The sequence below is a fragment of the Mauremys reevesii genome, linkage group 11 (genome assembly GCF_016161935.1).
Source record: "Mauremys reevesii isolate NIE-2019 linkage group 11, ASM1616193v1, whole genome shotgun sequence".
In the NCBI taxonomy this organism is placed as follows: Eukaryota; Metazoa; Chordata; order Testudines; family Geoemydidae; genus Mauremys; species Mauremys reevesii.
Window position 1 is genome coordinate 16,133,536 of NC_052633.1, and position 15,461 is coordinate 16,148,996.

The 15,461-nt window shown below is 49.5% G+C and overlaps 2 pseudogenes; both read left to right on the top strand.

Annotated features, from left to right (window-relative positions):
- The first annotated feature begins 2,972 nt into the window (after window positions 1-2,972).
- On the top strand, window positions 2,973-5,914 carry LOC120374517 (annotated as a pseudogene).
- Window positions 5,915-13,499: 7,585 nt separating this feature from the next.
- Window positions 13,500-14,773, top strand: LOC120374518 (annotated as a pseudogene).
- The last annotated feature ends 688 nt before the right edge of the window (window positions 14,774-15,461 follow it).

Sequence of the window (15,461 nt, forward strand, 5' to 3'; positions counted from 1 at the left end):
TCTGATACTCTGCTGGCATCCTTGACTCATATCTGTCTCCATAACGCTGGGTTCATTTAACTTCGAACATAAGAACGGCCATACTGGGTCAGACCAAAGGTCCATCCAATCCAGTATCCTGTCTACCGACAATGGCCAATGCCAAGTGCCCCAGAGGGAGTGAACCTAACAGGTAATGATCAGGTGATCTCTCTCCTGCCATCCATCTCCACCCTCTGACAAACAGAGGCTAGGGACACCATTCCTTACCCATCCTGGCTAATAGCCATTAAAGAATGTAACCTCCATGAATGTATCTGTTTCCTAATACTGGCTCCACGAGGTCCCTCACAAACTGGAGACGGTTACTGTGGGTTTGTCTTTAGTATAGTTTATGTACATACTCCATGAACTGAGCATTTGAGCTTGTTCCAGAATCTGAGATGAGCCTATGTTGTGAAAACTGAAATGCTCAAAATAGCACATGCATGTGAATGGACACAGGGTGCTCGGGACCTCTCAGGGGGTCACGAGGTTATTACTGGGGGTCACGAGCTGTCAGCCTCTACCTCAAACCCCACTTGGCCTCCAGCATTTATAATAGTGTTAAATATATAAAAAAAGTATTTTTAATTTATAAGGGGGGGGTCGCACTCAGAGGTTTGCTGTGTGAAAGGGGTCACCAGTACAAAAGTTTGAGAACTACTGAATTAACCCCTCTGGAGCCTCAGGGAATGCGGGGGGGGGGGGTGTCTCCCTTGGTAGGGTAGGGAAGGAGGTAGGTGGTATAGGATATTGCTCTTCTCATGTGATCCCTCCCCCACGGAAAAGATAACAGCTTGGCTCTTTGTGTTAAATAGCTGTCTGCGAGCCTCAAACTGCTGAATGAGCTTAGGGTAGGGAAGGCTGTGCCTCTCCAAACAGCCTGGCCCTGCCCCCTATCTAACCCCCACCCACATCCTGCCCCCCTGACTGCCCCCCTCAGAATCCCTGACCCATCCTGCTCCTTGTCCCCTCACTGCCCCCCTGAAACTCCCTCCCCAACCACCACCCACCCCCACCAACCCCCCCTGTTCCCTGTCCCCTGTCTGCCCCGACCCTTACCCCGCCGAGTCCTGACAGACCCCGGAATGCCCACGATCCAACCCCGCCTTCCCCGTCCCCTGACCAACCCCCCAGGACCTCTGCTCCCTCCCTGTCCCCTGACTGTCACCGGGACTCCCTGCTCCTTATCCAACCCCCCCGGCCCCCTGCCATGATGCTTACCCCCACCTCCCCCCTCTCCCGGAGCCTCAGTGTGCCGCATCCAGGAGTGGCTCTCGACAGCGCTGCAGCGGCCTGGCTCCAGCAGGGCCTAAGTTCCCGCCGGCCAGCCTGGAGCTCGCAGCCCCGCTCCCTTACCATGTGGCTCCGAGTGGGGAGGAGCTCAGGCCCCGCCCGAGCCACGCCGCTTTAGTTCTGTCCAGGGCCGCTCCTGGGTTACCCTCACGTCTCCCCTCTCTCAGAGCCTCAGCGCGGCGCGTCCAAGAGCTGCCCTGACCCCTGGACAGCGCTGCAGTGTCTGGCTCTGGCGGCACCGGAGCTCACAGACCTGCTCCCTTACCATGTGGCTCTGAGCGGGGCGGAGCTCAGGCCCCACCTGAGCCAGGCTGCTTTAGCTCTGTCCAGGGCTGCTCCTGGGCGCAGCGCGCTGAAGCGCTGAAGGATGGGGGAAGGCGGAGGTGGGGCCGGGGCTGGAGAATTATTGCGGGGGCCCCTGTGGGGCCCAGGGAAAATTACCCCACTTCCCCCCTGCCCTCTGGGCGGCCCTGAGTAAACCTTTCCCAAAACTCTATGGCCAGTTGCACAGTGGCATAGCTACCCACACTCAGGGGCGCTCTGCCAGTCGCCGGTCCCGCGGCTCCGGTGGACCTCCCGCAGACGTGCCTGCGGATGCTCCACCGAAGCCACGGGACCAGCGGACCCTCCGCAGGGACGCCTGCGGGAGGTCCACCGGAGCCGCCTGCCACCCTCCCGGCGACCGGCAAAGCGCCTCCCACGGCATGCCGCCCCAAGCACGTGCCTGGTGTGCTGGGGCCTGGAGCTGCCCCTGCCCACACTGCCCCACACTGCTAGTGTGCATGGGCTCTGTTGACATGAGGACCATAAAGAGAACATGCAACAGTTACTTAATGGAAGCGCTTTAATTAAAGGGCCTAACTTTTGTCGACAAAACTCTGTAGTGTAGTCAAGGCCTGAGAAACTCCTTCTCCTTGTTCAGCCTGATGGAAGACAGCCTGGCCTTGAGCTGCTATGCTAAATATTGTGCAAGCTCAACTATTTGAAATGTGGGATGATGAGGTGTGCTGGAAATGACCACACCTGGAGACTCAGAACAACCCTCTGTTGCTACAGGTGGGGGTGGACGCTGCACAGCTGCAGAACAGTTGCTTATCTCATGCTGGTCTGGCAGGAGGACGTTCCAGACTCCATATATCAGACCCCAAAGCTACTGAATGGCAAAAACACACGTGAGGTCTACCTAAGCCCTTTTGACTTTTTTTTTTTACATACACATTTCTGTCTTTATCTCCCTATTTTCTATTTTGTCGTTTGAACCCTCTTCCATCTTTACTGTACAGTGCACTTCTGCATTCACTGATAACAATGCAACTGCAGAGACTCTATAGAAAAGGATTGTGATCACATCAACATCCAGTCCCCTCTGTCACTCGGCCAGAAGTTTCTCTCTTTTCTTGAACTATGTTGTCTTCAATGTAAAAATGGCTGTGCTGAACTGCTCACTGATAACAATAGGAATAAAACCTGTTCTACACAACACAAAACCTAGGGACACTAGTACAAAGAATGAATGATCCCCCAGAGTCATGAGCTGGCTCTATGAACAGAGAAAAGACTTTTGTTAACGTGTGCACACTTAGCACTGGTTGTGAGGTATAAAAAGGCAGTTGCCCAGCTGCAGTGCTATGGCTTGCAGCCTGAACCCAGCTACGATGGAAAAGGTAAGAGAAACCTGTCTGGACTGGATTGTTTGCTATGTCAGTCTGAAGCCAGGGACCTGATTCTCCTCTCATTTACATCAAAGTTAGTCTCTTATTGTCAAAGGAGTTACTCTTGGCCTATACCAATGGCAGTAGAAGAGGGGAATCAAGAATGCAGAGCTAGGGAACTTACTGCCTCTATTAGTCCCTGGATATTAGTCTCTCAGAGCCCAATTCTGCTTTCGCTTACACTTGTGTAAATGAGGATCAATTCCACTGAAGTCACAGGAGTATATCAATTTATCACCATAGTCAGTAAAATGTAAGGCCCAAACACTTCAGGCTTAGTGTGCTGGACGGAGAGAAATTGGAATGCCAGGACGCAGTCACACTGTATAGGATGTTACTGAAAACTTTGCCATTTGTTTCTTGCACTAGATCATCCTTTTCGAGGACAGAAACTTCCAGGGCCGCTCCATTGAGTGCAGCAGCGACCGGCCGGATTTTCAAAGTCAGCTGAGCCGCTGTAACTCCGCCCGCGTGGAAAGTGGCTGCTTCATGCTCTATGAACGTCCCAACTTCCAGGGACAGCAGTTCTTTCTGAAACAGGGGGATTATCCTGACATGCAGTCTGAGGGTTTCAGCACCTCCATTAAGTCCTGCCGGATGATCCCACCTGTGAGTTCGATTTTGCTTTTAAAAAATGGCAATGTTGCCCAAGCCACCGTTATAAGGCACTTGCTTGATCATTTTCAGCTTAGCTACCAAGGCCTGAAAACAAGAACCGCTTTCTTCCTCCTAGTGGTCATCCCTCCAGGATGGCTGGGGGACATTGCAGGGATAGGATAGGACAGGACACCTTCCACCACTACTGCCTGTTCTGGGCCTCGGTGCAGCTGTCCTGTGGTTAGGAATATGGACAGTGAACAACAACATACTTTGAGTTAAGGAGAGAAAATGTATCTGTAAGTTCTGGGGATTTGGAGATACACTGGGCCCACTCCCCTCACACTGGTGTAAAATAAGATGTAACTCCTTGAAGCTCAGGGAGTTACACCAGTATGAGGGGAGAATTGGGCTCAACATTTTCTGTGACTCTTTATAACAAACTCACTTTTCTGTTTCCTTGATTCTGGGGCTGCTGAAGCCTGAAACACTCCCCAGTAGAACTTAGTGTAGCCTATGGCAGCAGCTCTCAACTAGGGATCCGAGGCCCCTGGTGGGCCACGAGTGGGTTTCTGAGAGTCTGCAAAGCAAGGCCAGCATTTGACGCACCGGGGCCCAGGGCAGAAAGCCAAAGCCCCAGTGCCCTGAGTCCCACCCACCACCCCTGCCTGAAGCTGAAGCCTGAGCAACTGAGCTTCACAGGGCCCCGTGGCATGGGGCCCTGGATAACTGCCCTGCTTGCTACCCTCTAATGGCAACCCTGGCTTTTATATGCAGAAAAACTGTTGTTGTGGCACAGAGGTCCGTGGAGTTTTTATATAGCATGTTAGGGGACCCTGTCGTGGAGCAAGTGCAACCCGTCCCTTCTTGGGATGGAGTGAGGATAATTATGGCGCCATGGCTGAATCTATTCAATCACCCCTTACCTTGGGATAGCTTCACCTAAGGGTAAAAATCAATATGGCTGCCTTCCATCAGGACTGCGTGTCCTTGTGGCCTGAGTCAGCAGGACTATGTGGCCAAATGGCCAGAGTCAATATGGTGGCCCTCCAGTAGGCTGGTCAAGGGAGTGGGCCGCCACCTGAGGGGGGTGGCAACCAGGAAGGGGGACCCCATGCCCTCCCTGCTCCAGTTCCCAACTCAGGGCCCTGACAGGGGCAAGTATGCTCGCCACTGAGTCAGTGGGGAATCCATCCAAAACACACTGACAACACTTGGTACAATGCCTAGTCTCCCTGAGCTATTTCCTACCCTGTCCCTGGTGGTGTCATCCTGGCATCTCCGAAGTCTGTAGGCTCCTCAGCCGGTCCGGCTCTCGGCAGCTTCGTTGCTCCTTGGGCATATGCAGGAACTTGGGCATTTGCCTGGGTCTCAGCATCTCCGGCTTCTTCCTTCTGGGGCCTTAGCAGTTCCAGGGCTGGAGCCTCCAGCGGGCATCCTCCCTCCTCGGCAGTCAGCCCTGAATGAGCTGGGCTGCTCCCTTTTATACCTGGTCTCCAGATGGAACATATCCAGCAGGGCCGAGGGTGCATGGCCTCCTCGGCCCAAAGAGTAGAGTTCACCCTTGCAGTACCAGTGCAGGGCAAACACAGCCCCTCACAGGGCCTCAGAAAGAAAAAGATTGAGAACCCCAGGTGTATGGGAGCACTGTGCTGGCTGAGGACTGGACAGCGTTGTACACTGCAGCCCTGTCTCCTCTTGTGTCTGGTTGGGCTCCCTCTTCCCCACCCCAGACATAGCCCCTGCACCAAAGGTGGGAGTCACGGCTCACGTAGGTCTGAGTCAAATGGGTGGATGTGCTGCCTTTGCAGCATTCAAGGATTCCCCTCCTGTGGGGAGCAGAGGCAGCTGTAAGCACCATTTGCATCACTGGAGCAGTGCACAGGGCTGACTCCAGGCCCAGGATCACAGGCAGCCAGCCTGCTGCGGTCACTCTATTACCCTGTCTCATTTTCTGTCACAGCACAGGGGCACCTACAGGATAAAGATCTATGAGAAGGAGGATCACAGAGGCAACATGGTAGAGTTAACCGAGGACTCTCCACAAGTCATGGACCAGCTACGCTCCCCCGAGATGCTCTCTTGTTCTGTGCTGGAGGGGCACTGGATCCTTTACGAATTGCCAAATTACAGAGGCCGCCAATACCTGCTGAGACCAGGGCAGTACCGGAGATTCAGCGAGTGGGGCGCTATGAGTGGCAGAGTCGGCTCTTTGAGACGTGCCACTGATCTCTACTGAATCAAGACGCCTTTTGCCTGGAAGGGTCTCAGTGAATAAAATGCTTTAACAACCATTGTGCTCTCTGCGTGCTGTTGTAAGTGTACTAAGGGGAACATCGAGGCTTGTCCTGTGTTCTTGGGCTACAGTATCATCTTCTGAAAGGAGTACGGAAGCACCAGGCTCTGTCCCAATCACCTCCATGGCTGTGCAGTCCTTACCCAAAATGCAGTGCAAGTACGGTGACCAGATGTTCCAATTTTATAGGGACAGTCCCTATTTTTGGGTCTTTTTCTTATATAGGCTCCTATTACTCCCCACCCTCTGTCCCAATTTTTCACACTTGCTCTCTGGTCACCCTAAGTGTAGGCGACTTCGTAGGAGCTGAACCATAGAGTGAAACATAAAGGGCTTGGAGGATAGAGAGGCGGCGGGAGGACTGTAATCATACAGCTGTAGTCTAGATGATAAACCTCCAGCCCACCCATGGCCACAGATTTGGAGCTAGGACTAAAGAGGCACTGGGAGCATCACCTGGGAGCAGCAGCCAGAGCCCTCTCAGCCACCAGGCATGGAGCAGGCAGAGCTGGGCACGCAGGTGATGGCCAGAATCAGCCACATCCTCCTCCCAGCCGAGAAACACCAATCATAGCTCTCTGCCCAGCCGAGCCTCAGGCCAGAGTTACCTGAGCATCGATCCAGGGCAGGGCAGGATTAACTAGCCATAGGCACTATAGGTCTGGGTCGAGGGCCCCAGCTACTGGAATCATCGGATTACACTGGAACTTTCTGTGTGTAACGAAAGCTGAGGTGTCTGTCCCAGGGGTGTGTGAAGCAAAGCTTGAATATGACCCAGGTGGAACCAATTCAGAGTTGTCTGCCCAAGTCTGCAGCCAGCCTGAAACAATAGCTCAGAGAGGGCTGAACAGCCCCATGCACCTCAGTGTGAGGTTAACTGTAGGAGCCACCAACAGCAGCCCAGCAGACAACTCTGGGAGGCAGGAAGAGAAAAGCACCCCGGCCCAGTTCACCCATCCAAAGAGATACACCCAGGCTCAAGGGTGAGTCCTGGGAGCTAACCTACCTCTATCCCTTCAGCTCAGGGTTTGAGCATCAAATGACCCCTGTTGTCCCTAAGGCTAGAGGGCCCTTGCTCCCACTTCCAGGAGCAAATGCCCCTGTGACCTATCTCGCTCTCTCACTTCATGACTTGGGGTGCTCTGTGTGACTTCATGATTCAGCCCTCTGGCTAGGGCAACACAGTCACCCCCTCCAGGTTATGATTTTCTCTCCAGACCAGCTATCCGGTGGGCATTTCCCACAATCCTGTGCTACTTCCCACTTTGCCCCTCTAGCACCCAGCATCTAATCTTTAAAAAAAAAAAAGCATGTCAGCAAAACTGTCTTCCCTAAAGACCTCTACTAGTAACCTCACTCCAGCCTGACAGTTCGCCTTTCAGTATTTCCCACTGTAGTCTTCCCTTTAACCAGCTCCTCATCCACCTTTCACGTCTCATATTAATCCCCATCTTCTCCAGCTTAACTAATAATTTTCCATGTGAAACTATATCAGAAGCCTTACTGAAATCCAGGTAAATTAGAGCAGATAGATTTGAGACAAATGAAATGCAGTAGATCTAAAGTCAATCATCTTCTCAAAGAAGGAAATCAGGTTGGTCTGGCATGATCTACCTTTTGTAAAACCACATGTTGTATTTCCCCCCCCCAATTACATCTACATCCTTAACTACTTTCTCTTTCAAAATTTATTCCAAGACCGGGCATACAATTGAGATCAAACTAACAGGCCCTTAGTTTCCCGGATCATTTCCCTTCCTTCCCCTTTTCTTAAATATAGGAACTATATTAGCAATTCTCCAGTAAGAGAGTACAACCCCTGCGTTTAAAGATTCATTAAAAATCCTAGCTATTGGGTTTCAATTTCATGTACCAGTTCCTTTAATATTCTTGGATAGAAATTATTCAGGCCCCCCAGTTTAGCTGTTTGAGTCTGACTTCCACCCTCCCACTACTCCTAAGCTCCTCATTAGCCTTATTAAACATTAAGGCAAAGTATTTCTTTAGGTGTTGGGCCATGCCTAGATTATCTTTAATCTCCACCCCATCCTCAGTGTTTAGCAGTACCACTTCTTACCTTGTTTTGTTTTTATTTATATGGCCGTAGAACCATTAACTATTGGTTTTAATTTCCTTTGCAATGTCCAACTCTGCTTGGTTTTTGGCAGGTCTCACTTTATCCCTATACTCTCTGACCTCCAAAAAATAGCTTTCCTTGCTGATGTATCCCATCTTCCATTCCTTGTAGGATTTCTGCTTTCTCTTAATCACCTGTTTGAGAGGCTTGCTCATCTACCCTTTCCTACAATTTTTCCCCCTTGCTTGGGATACAGGTTTCAGATAATTTTTGCAACTTCGATGTCAAGTAATTCCAAGCCTCCTCCGCTTTCACATCCTTCAGTTCTACATTCCAGTCCACTTCTCTAACTAATTCTCTTCATTTTTTAAAGTTTGCCCTTTTGAAATCAAGGACCCTCATTGCAGATCTATTTTTGTTTATTTGTTATTATTATTTGAAACTGAATTAGCTCATGGTCACTCGAACCAAGGTTGTCTTCTACACCCAGTTCTTCTATGAGGTCCTCACTACTCCCCAACATCAAATCTAAAATGCCATTACCTCTTGGGTGAAGTAATCTGTCCACTATAACATCCAGGAAAATCTGGACCCTACTATTATTAGTAGCGCTTGTCATCCAGTCTATATTGGGGAAGTTAGTCTTCCATCATTGCACAATTCCCAGTAGTGTTTATTTAATTAAAAAAAATTAAAGAGGTCACTATCCATATTCAAAAGAGATTCCAGGGGAACTTCTAGTCGCTTTTTTTCCCTGAGTGATTTTGGCACAAACAGACATGGTTAAAATTCAGACACTTACGTGCGCACACACACACAAAAGGGAACCTATTTAACAACAAACAACAAAAATAAGACAGCCGATTTAGCAGCCAGAAATGCAACAGTTACAGAACCAGCCTGGCCATGGTAGACTACTTGGAAAGGTATCCGTGTAGCAGTTTTCACTTGAGGCCAGCAACTATCACAATAAGATGAACGCTTTGTAGCCCACTCCGCTTTAACAACAGTATGTGAAGTTAAGGCCACTTTGGGAGCAAGCCTGCAGCCAAAATGTGAATGTACAAGGGGTGATCACTCCAAAGACACAGAGGCCAAAGACAGATTAGTAAAAATATGGTGGTGGCCCCAATGAAAGAGAGACTTGCCAGACACAATCCAGCTAACAAAAAAAGCTCTTCTGAGACAGGCACTGAGAGGTCCATGGAAATGAATTCTAATAGACTATACTGGGGAGTTGTCCTTATCGGGTAACAAGTATGTGCTACTTGATGTAAATGCTTTTTCACACCTGGAGGAGGGGGCCTCCCACACTAAATATGTGACTGCCCTAACAAGACTGAAATAATTGATTAGCAATGTGTTCTGCAGATGGGGAGCCTAAGGTTATTGACTCAGACAATGGGAGCGGATTTGTGGGGTCAAAGAAGTGTGCATCTGTCCGGATGAGAGTGTGGAGGGATATAATTAACCCAGTTCCAGCCCATCTAGCTACAGTGGCCCTGTCAGAAGCCTGGTACAGGACTTGCAGATGCAGATTTTGGAGATACACAGGAGTGTGGCAGTAAGAAAGCAGACATATAAAAAACCAAGGCATGATTCAATGCCAAAGGAGACATAACTGAACATCCAGCAGGATCTAAAGTGATCATCTGGGATCATGCTCCCTGCCAGCCTTCCCCAAAAGCAGAGTGGTACAGTCTGCACTTAACATAGGATTGACCTGGCTCCTCTGAAGTCTTTTGGAAGACAGGACTCAGGAGGTAAATAGATCAGCAGGCTAAAAATGGAATGTTTTGTGCTAAGAAAAGTAAATGGGTCTGTAAGTTAAGAGACAAAGTTTCTCAGCTAGCTAGGAGCGGGAACACCCAGGGAACCATTTACTATGAGCAAAATAATAATGGACACAATAAGTCAGGAATGAAAACATGAGGTAAAGAGTAGGTCAAACATGGACAGAGCATGTTGTACGGGGATTGACTCCTACAAAGTAAGCGAGCCACTGCCAGCATGTGATGCAACATATAGAAAATTAAGTAAAATGTGTAAATGTTTATAAAGGGAGAGAGTTTCTGTGCATCATTGGATAGATATGTCATGTGCCCTAATGTGACCTTACCCAGGGTACAATCTGGACTGTTGAACAGATGTGTCCCCTCAGTTCTCCAACCTGGGGTGCCTTTTACACTGCTTCTAAGGTGCCACAAGTGCTCCTGTTCTTTTCACTGTGAAAGGAACCACTCCTGGTCTGCCCACATACAGGCTGCAGCATCTAAATTAGCCCCAGCTATACTACATGAGTGCTACATCCAGCCACTCAATTACACTGCAGGGCAACACCAGCAAACTCCTGGACCATGACTTTCCCCCAGAAATTTGTGTCTTGTACTCATCACCCTCCTGGACAATACAAGCTCATATAAAATCCATCATTTTATTGTAACCCCTTTGGGGTCTAGAGAGCATGGCCCCTTTAAATCTTTTTCCCAAGGGGGAGGGGGAGAGTAAGAAAAAGGAGGGAAACTCCAGGGGGCAGGGCTGGAGCTGGAGAGAGAGAGAGGGGAAGCAGCATGGCTGGCCCTGGAGAAGGAAGCAGAGAGAACCTGCCGGAGGCCTGAGGAGGACAGGCCCGATCGGGGACAGCCCAGGACAGGAGCCAGGAGGAGCCCTGTGCCGGGGGGAATCACCCGAGGAGGACAGGCCGGAGCTGAACCCAGTATCACGGCTGCCCGGAGCTGCCTGGGGCTGTGAGTACTGGGGCTTGTGACTCTGCACTGGGAATAAGGAGGGAGGCTGTTAGATAGTTAAGTGGGGAGGTGGTCGCTCTGTGCGGTTTTGCAGAGAGCGGCAGAAGAGGGCATCGCAGGGGTTTGCTGGGGAGAGTTCACTGGCACCGAAGACGACCAGGAGCACCCAAGACTCACCACCGGACTGAAACTTTGCTCAGGCCTCCTGAACTCTGTGTGCAGACACATTGCTCTGTGTCTGCCTCTCCAGACTGTGCTACCACTGGGTCCGTGGGGCCTTGTTTTGAATGCAGCCCTGTTTTACTGCTCCCCCTATATTTCTCCTTGTTGCTTTTCTCCTCCCAGCCCTCTGTAAATAAATATCTCCCTTTGTTATGTCCATTGTACTTTTCCTGTGGGTGTGTGTGTTCACTCTGGGGGGGTTGGAACAGGTGCCCCTGGGGTGGAAGGGATTTCTCCTGCTGCATTCCTGTGCGCGCCTTCTCTTGGCCAGAGCTGCCTGCAGAGCAGACTCCATCTTGGCTACGAGGGCGCTAAAGTTACATTATTAATAGACAAGTATATGTACAAATCCTCTTATCTCAAATGGAGTTTCCCAAACACTTCAGTGCAAACACTCTGGTTTACATAAAACAATAGAACAAGTTTATTAACTACAGAAAGATAGATTTTAAGTGATTACAAATAAGGAGGCATAAAAGTCAGAATTGGTTACAAAGAAATAAAAAGAAAAACTTAATAAGCTAAATGAATTCAAAGCAAAGGTCTCTCTCACTACATACTTTAGCAGTCTTACTGGCTGCATTCCTTTGCAGGCTGAATCCCTGCCCCAATCCAGTGTCACTTTCCTTGTCCTTCAGGTCTTGTTGATGCTATGAGCAGAGAGAAAGTGAGAAGTATTTTGGGGTGTCTGTTCCCCCCCTTTATAGTTCGCTCTCCACCTCCAGCTGAAGTCCAGGAGACAAAGTCTGTTTGGATGGGAACCTCAAGCTCTTCATTTGTCAAAATATAGATTTTCACTCACACCCTCTTTCCTGACAAAGAATGGCCACTTAAGCAGGTGATTGTCCATTTGATCTTGTTGACACCTGGCTGAGGCGTCCATTTGGCTTTTGTCTCTGAAGAAGTGGTTTGTGGCTGCTCTTACTCACATAACCAGAGGCGGCTCCAGGCATCAGCGTACAAAGCACGTGCCTGGGGCGGCAAGCCGCAGGGGGCGGCCTGCCGGTCACCGTGAGGGCAGCAGTCTGGCTGCCTTCGGTGGCATGCCTGCGGGAGGTCCGCCGGTCCTGCAGCTTCAGTGGCAATTTGGCGGCGGGTACGCCGAAGGTGTGGGACCAGCGGACCTCCCGCCGAATCCGCATTACCAGTAGACCTCCTGCAGGCGTGCCGCCGAAAGCTGCCTGACTGCCATACTTGGGGTGGCAAAATACATAGAGCCTCCCCTGAACATAACACAGAAGAATCTTAAACTTTACATACAATGCTGCCACACATTTTACTAGGACAGTGATGATCAGGAAATTATGAGTTTTTGAATGATACCTCACACGGCATGCTTTGTATGAATTTTATCATGGTCCAATAAAAGGAGTACAAATGGGGGTACAGACTGTAACACTACATCCACCACCACCTCACATTTGAGTTTCATCAACTCAGTGAAGTGTTGCTGCATGCCAGATAAAGATAACTGAATGACAAAGCCTGGAGTTGAACTGAGTTGTGAAGAAGAGTGGAAAGAGGTCTCAGAGAAAAATCACACCACCTACCTCACAAGGGTCTTTTGAGAATAAATCCTTTAAAGACGGTGAAGCACTTTGAGCTCTATTGAGGAAAACCTTTATGTAAGAAATTGGCATTTCAATCAAATCAATTCAGAACTTGACATTACAGACTTATGTAGATGAGGAAAATTTGCACCAGTCCAACTACATCAATCTAATTGTACCAGCACAAACCTCTAAATCAAACACGCTGCAGCAGTGCAAAAACAACCCCATATAGACAGGACCTAAGTACATAGGTTCAATCCAATATTATGCTGCACCCATGAGCCACCATTATAAAAGAAAAGCTACTCCACAGTAGCTGGAAAATGATTTCTGTAGCTAGACTAGCAACACCGTCACCTGCCCTCTGAAACTACACCTATGTTAATAAGTGGAGGGGGGGGGGCTCAGTGATTGCTGGTCTCGTGGGAGTATGTTCCACACTCCATACTGCTGACCACAAAGCTATTGAAGGGCTCACACATGCCTGAGGTCTATCTAAGCCCTTTTGACATTTTTTTGACATGCACATTTCTGTTTTTATCTCCCTACTTTCTATGTTGTCATTTGAACCCTCCTCCATCTTTATTGTACCACTTGTGCATCCACTGATAACAATGCAACTGCAGAGACTCTATAGAAAAGGATTGTGGTGGCATCAACATTCAGTCCCCTCTGTCACTCGGCCAGAAGTTTCTCTCTTTTCCTGAACTATGTTGTCTTCAATGTAAAAATGGCTGAGCTGACAGATCCAGGGCCCAGAACTGGTCACTGGTAACAATAGGAATAAAACCTGTTCCCCGCTACACAAAACCTATGGACACTAGTACAAAGAGTGAATGATCCCCCAGAGTCATGAGTCGGCTCTATGAACAGAAAAAAGACTTTTGTTAACGTGTGCACACTTAGCACTGGTTGTGAGGTATAAAAAGGCAGTTTCCCAGCTGCAGTGCTATGGATTGCAGCCTGAATCCAGCTACGATGGAAAAGGTAAGAGAAACCTGTCTGGACTGGATTGTTTGCTATGTCAGTCTGAAGCCAGGGACCTGATTCTCCTCTCATTTACATCAAAGTTAGTCTCTTATTGTCAAAGGAGTTACTCTAGGCCTATACCAGTAGGAGAGGAGAATCAAGAATGCAGAGCTAGGGGACCTAAGGCCTCTATTAGTCCCTGGATATTAGTCTCTCAGAGCCCAATTCTGCTTTCGCTCACACTTGTGTAAATGAGGATCAATCCCACTGAAGTCACAGGAGTATATCAATTTATCACCAGAGTCAGTAAAATGCAAGGCCCAGACACTTCAGGCTTAGTGTGCTGGATGGAGAGAAATTGGAATGCCAGGACGCAGTCACACTGTATAGGATGTTACTGAAAACTCTGCCATTTGTTTCTTGCGCTAGATCATCCTTTTTGAGGACAGAAACTTCCAGGGCCGCTCCGTTGAGTGCAGCAGCGACCGACCGGATTTTCAAAGTCAGCTCAGCCGCTGTAACTCCGTCCGCGTGGAAAGTGGCTGCTTCATGCTCTATGAACGTCCCAACTTCCAGGGACAGCAGTTCTTTCTGAAACGGGGGGATTATCCTGACATGCAGTCTGAGGGTTTCAGCACCTCCATTAAGTCCTGCCGGATGATCCCACCTGTGAGTTTGATTTTGCTTCTCTCTCTCTCTCTCTTTTTTTTAAACGGCAAAATTGCCCAAACCACCGTCATAAGGCACTTGCTTGATCATTTTCAGCAGAGATACCCAAGACTGAAAATGAGAATTGTTTTCTTTCTTATAGAGGTAGTCCCTCCAGGATGGCTGCAGGGACATTGCAGGAATGCCCTTTGCATCACTGGAGCAGTGCACAGAGCTGACTCAGGGCCCAGGATCACAGGCAGACAACCTGCTGCAGTCACTCTATTACCCTGTCTCATTTTCTGTCACAGCACAGGGGCACCTACAGGATAAAGATCTATGAGAAGGAGGATCACAGAGGCAACATGGTAGAGTTAACCGAGGATGCTCCGCAAGTCATGGACCAGCTACGCTCCCCCGAGATGCTCTCTTGTTCTGTGCTGGACGGGCACTGGATCCTTTACGAATTGCCGAATTACAGAGGCCGCCAATACCTGCTGAGACCAGGGGAGTACAGGAGATTCAGCGAGTGGGGTGCTATGAGCGGCAAAGTCAGCTCTTTGAGACGTGCTACTGATCTCTACTGAATCAAGACACCTTTCACCTGGAAGGGTCTCAATGAATAAAATGCTTTAGCAACCATTGTGCTCTCAGTGTGCTGTTGTAAATGTACTAAGGCGAACGTTAAGGCTTGTCCTGTGTTCTTGGGCTACAGTATCATCTTCTGAACCAAACACTGCTCCTCATCTTTCCCTGCCCTCCCCAGCATTGCATAGCTACTTCCAGCACAAATGACACAGGGCTCAGGCTTAGACAGCCACACTAGGGAGTATGGGGATACAAGACTCCCTTCTAAGCACCTCCATGGCTTTGCAGACCTTACCCAAAATGCAATGCAGGACATGTAGTAGGATCTGAACCACAGTGTGAAACATGCAGGACTTGGACCATAGAGAGGACTATAACCATACAACTGTAGTCTAGATCATAATCCTCCAGCCACCCATGGCCATAGATTTGGAGCTAGGGCTGAAGGGACCCTGCGAGCATTACCAGGGAGCAGCAGCCAGAGCCCCCTCAACCACCAGGCATGGAGCAGACAGAGCTGGGCACCCAGCTGATGGCAGGAATGAGCCACTTCCTTCTCTCAGCTGAGGGGCAGTGTCAGTCACAGCTCTCCCCGAGCCAGGGGCCAAGCCTTGGGCCGGACTTACCTGAGCACCAATCCAGGGCAGGGCAGGATTAACTAGCTATAGACAGTACAGGTCTGGGTCGAGAGCCCCAGCTCCTGGAATCATCTTATTACACTGGAATGTCCAATGT